We start from the raw sequence: 5283 nt of genomic DNA on the forward strand, positions 1-5283 counted from the left end.
TTACGACTAAGCCGGAAAGTAGTGACCGCTGAGCTCTGTATAAAATCTGTTGAATCACAAAAAGAAACGAAAGAAGTCCAAGCCAGTGTCTGTTTATTACACTGTCCAGAGCTACATACAACATTACTTTGCAGATAAAGTAGTATTTACAGATGGGTTTAAAAAAAAAAAAACACCCCTGAATCTGGATGCCCTGGTGCTGCCAGGGGCGTATCAAGCTTTACAAAAGTGGGGGTGTTCTGGAATGGGGAAGCCACATCATTAGAAATCGGTTTATGGCTATTGAGGTATTTCACCTGACGTCACAGGGTCACGTGACGCCCCGGTGTCCGCCATTTTGAAGGTCAAGCTAGCTAATGTCAACAACATAGTAGCTAGTATGTTACTGTAGCAATGTTTACGTTCAGTCATTTGGATGACTGTTAAAACCTTTCAGTCTCAAGTTTTTCCTTTACTGTATTTACTAGTTTACTGTAATTATGATCCGGCAGCTATTTACACCGGATCCAGTGTAAATAGCTGCCGGAGCGCGCTCCAGCTTGCTCCCCCTCAAATTAAGCAGCATGCTCCGGCTTGCTCCCGGAGTGCTCCGGCCGAGGTTCCGAAGTGCGCTCCGGCTTGCTCCCCCTCAAATTAAGCAGCGCGCTCCGGCTTGCTCCGGGAGCAAGCCGGAGCGCGCTGCTTAATTTGAGGGGGAGCAAGCTGGAGCGCGCTCCGGCAGCTATTTACACTGGATCCGGTGTAAATAGCTGCAGGATCATAATTACAGTAAACTAGTAAATACAGTAAAGGAAAAACTTGAGACTGAAAGGTTTTAACAGTCATCCAAATGACTGAACGTAAACATTGCTACAGTAACATACTAGCTACTATGTTGTTGACATTAGCTAGTGCTAACAGCTGGCTGCTAGTACGCTGCTACAACACAGACACCGACCCTAATAATACAGTTCTTGGTCATTGCCTGGTAACAGCAAATTTATAACGGGCCATGTCTCAACAGACTAAGAAGTTATTTCAAAAAAAAAAAGTCAAAGTCCTTCCCACGCCTTACAGTACCTGGTATTCCTGGGCAGTCTCCCACTCAAGTACTAACCAGGCCCAACTCTGATGGTGGCGCATCGGGTGGCGCCGATCTCCGTTTCCGTAGCCCTCAGCCTCTTGCCTATTACATAGCTAGGGTTACAGTGGGGGGCTAGTCCTCTGGTAACCACAAGAGTTTAACTCCCCATGCACATCTGTATTGCAGCGTGCCTTGCCAGATGGTAGTAGGTACCATTTTTTATGATGGTCTTTGGTATGACCCGACCGTGAATAGAACTCCCGATCTCCCGATCGAGAGGCGGACACGCTACCACTAGGCCACTAGTCAGTAAGAAGTTATTTCAATGACATTTAATAACATTTTGTTTATCCTGAGGACCGAAAGTAAATGAAAATGTGAACAAACCTTAGCTGTAATAAGATGGCGACCACCGGCTCCAGGGACGACCCGCTGATGTAGGCATGTTACCCAGCCTGACACAAAATATTTGTAGGCATCCAAACTCTTATACGCTTTCAGATCAATACCTGTGTATGGCGATGGGTTTTTAACCACATAGGTATACAGATCATGTGGGCCGAAGTCAGGTAAAGACGAGGGCTTCGTGTACTTCCGTACGTCAGTGAACAATCCTGGTGGAAGCAGGTAAACGTCGTTCTCTAAGCCTGCTAACCTCAATTTTTGCAAATACCTCTCCCTCTGCTCACCCTGTAAATGCCCTATGTCGCTGGATAGTGAAGGTGTTTTCTGCATCTCGCTCCTTTTTCTTTTATGTTTTTCGTTTGTCGCCTTTCTCGCATTCAAACTGATTCGAGCCGTGATGTCCAAAATGGCAGCCTAACGATGCATCACATGACTTGGTCACGTGGGTGAAAAACCTCAATATACACGCCCGGCGTGTACACTGTGATGTACTATCAATGACCGATATGGAACTTTTTCATACCCATGGTCCATGGATGCAAATGAAAGGGAGGACAGCAGAAAGCCTATAAATCCAGTTGACTCCAGCCAAGTTCTGCATTTCATGCAGAGATCTATCATGTTGGGTTTTGGTGTTGTTACTGCCAGGGCTATGTAATTATTCAGTAAGTGAAGGCAAAAAGTATTGAGTGATAATTCTAGGTAACAGAATACTGTTCTATAACAGAGATGTCAGTATTGCTGCCTACACTGGTATACACTGAGATAAACAAAACCAAAAACTTCACATAGCCCAAGAAGTCATACACAGTGTATAGATCATACACCATCATGCATAACAGTTTGGACTGGGATCGCTTTGTGTGAGCAGGAGGCATGGCTAATCAGTTCATGTTGGAGAAGCGCAGCATCCTGGAAGGACCTCTTTAGTATAGCATTCAAATAAGACGGGGCAGTTCCTGCTTTTAATGTCTTTAATTATTCAAACTCGTACAAAACTTGTTTGCATTATGCATTACATCAGGTTTAATGCATAAAATTTGAAAATGATGCGATAGACTACACATACAACAAACACTTAATGGCCAAATAACATTACTGTACAACAATTATTGAACATTCATTCGATTTGAAATGCCTTTAAATCTCAACTGAAAAACTCTTCTAAAAAGTGATAAGCAGTTATAATGCATGAAAAGTAGACTTGGTACAAACACACACACTCGTAATAAAAAACTTGCCTCAACTGACTTTACAACTAGTAACTACTATTAACACAATCTTTTAGGGCATGGCACCTGGCACAACTGTTTGAACGATGGCATCGCAAGCGCTTTGAGAAGGGTCTGCAAGGGCGCAGATGGCACTGGGGATGGGGGGGACATGTCCCCCCCAGATTTATAGTGACCCCTATCTGTCCCCCCCACCCACCATCCCTACGTAAGGCGCCAAACATAGGTAGAAAAAGTGAGGATTAATGTTCCGTTAGTTAGGCTAACTTACACTGCAGCACAAAGTTGAAATGGCAGTAGCCTTGTCTGTGATCAATCCACATTACACCGATTCAAGAAGGGGAAAGGCCGGAGCAGATCCTTGCAGAGTTGGGAAAGCAAGGTGTTCAATTTTCCACATGATTCTCGGTTAATAACACTGCACAGCTCATCCATTTGATAGTAACAGTGTTTCTGCTACGACTAATGGTGCGCTCAGTTGTACTCGTAAGTTGGAAGTTTGAAGTCGGAAAAGCACTGAAATCCAGCATCTACCAGCATAAACGTTGGGGTTTTCGTTTCATTTCATTAACTGTCCTTTTTTTTTTCGAATTCCATGTTCCATGATGTCCCGGTTTTTAAACTGGGAAGCGGCGGAGAGATGTTTTTGGGACCTATTGAGTCTGCTTCTAGACGGTAAATTTGTTTGGCTGCAGAGGGATTTTTTTTTCTATCAATTTTGTTTATTGGAAAAAATACTTTTTATTTTTATTTGTGTGAATCTGTTGTTCAAGTGTTTATACTTCTGTTTTCATACACATTTTATGTTTCTAATCATTTACATGAAGGCACGAGTGTGAATCATTTCAATTTTATTTTGTTATTAATTTTTGGACATTCCCTTTTTGTTAGAAGTTACAGTTAAAGTTTCTGTGATGAGATTCTTCATCCTGCTGAGACCAACAAATGTTTAAATAAAACATGCAGAAGACATTAAGTTTTGGAGCGTGATTAACATACCAGACAAATAACAATTTGATCATGTATGGCTAGTGTTGACCAGGTAGGCCTTTGTCTACCAATGTTCATTCAGTTAGAAAACTCACAATTCTAATGTATATTGAAGCTTCAGTACACACACATATATATATATATATATATATATATATATATATATATATATATATATATATATATATATATATATATCCAGTTTGCCTGCGACCCTGTAGAACAGGATAAAGCGGCTACAGATAATGAGATGAGATAAACTCTTCATTGATGGAAACTTGAGTGCAAAACTGTTCATGACAACTGCAGTCCTTAGCCATAAAAGCATTACTGTAAGTGTCCAGAGCATCTTCCAAGTGCGACTACAGTGTGTCCATATGGGGCCATCCTCTACAGGAGCAATGTGATGAGATATATGCTGCAATGTGCTGCTTTTTAAAAGGCTGTTTATTTTATTGATATGCTGCTGTGATCTCAGCCCTCAAACAGTGTTTCGTTGTATAATGTGCAATGACAGATTCTTTACTATCTATATCCCACAGCTATAAAAAGGAGAACAACAGACTATCTTTCAGTATACACAGTAGAGCTTGTGGCCATAATACTCGGATTACTAGGGGTAGAGGAAAACAACCAAAACAATACACTAATAGCAACAGATAGTTTATCAGCGCTCATGAGCATCAGGTCAGGGAAATCATGCAGGCAAGCTATCCATCCATCCATCCATCCATCCATCCATCAATCCATCCATTATCTGTACCCACTTATCCTGTCCTACAGGGTCGCAGGCAAGCTGGAGCCGATCCCAGCTGACTATAGGTGAGAGACGGCGTACACCCTGGACAAGTCGCCAGATCATCGCAAGGCTGACACTCAGACAACCGTTCACAATTATGGTCAATTTAGAGCCACCACTTAACCTAACCTGCATGTCTTTGGGGGAAACCGGAACACCCGGCGGAAACCCACGCGGACACGGGGAGAACATGCAAACTCCACACAGAAAGGCCCTCGCTGGCCCCGGGGCTCAAACCCAGAACCTTCTTGCTGTGAGGCGACAGCGCTAACCACTACACCACCGTGCCGCCCAGGCAAGATATCATAAATTAAATATACCACATTATATACAGAATGGGTTTAAATACATGTTTCATTTGGGTTCCTGCTCATGTAGGGGTAGAAGGAAATGAGAACGTAGACATGTTGGCAAAACAATCAGTGAAATCGCAAACAATTCAGCTGCAAATTCCATTATGTAAAGCTGAGGCTAAAACCATCATTAAAAGTCAAACAGAAAAAACATGGCAGAAGTACTGGGACACCAGTGATACAGGAAGGCATCTCTATAATATACAAAAGCATGTGGGTGTTGGGAGAAAGGTGGGAGAAACAGAAGAGAGGAAACCATCATCACCCATCTAAGAATAGGCCATACAGCACTCAACAAGACACTTCATATACCAGGTAGTCGTCGACTTACGACTTATTTTCCAGTCCAGTCTCTGATCATTTCTTTTGAACGGCTCTTTTACTAATAATTTCAACTGAGATTATTTCAGTTTTTCTTTTATATAGTGTATCTTTCTCTTT

This window comes from Neoarius graeffei, chromosome 5, assembly GCF_027579695.1.
Source record: "Neoarius graeffei isolate fNeoGra1 chromosome 5, fNeoGra1.pri, whole genome shotgun sequence".
Taxonomy (NCBI): Eukaryota; Metazoa; Chordata; class Actinopteri; order Siluriformes; family Ariidae; genus Neoarius; species Neoarius graeffei.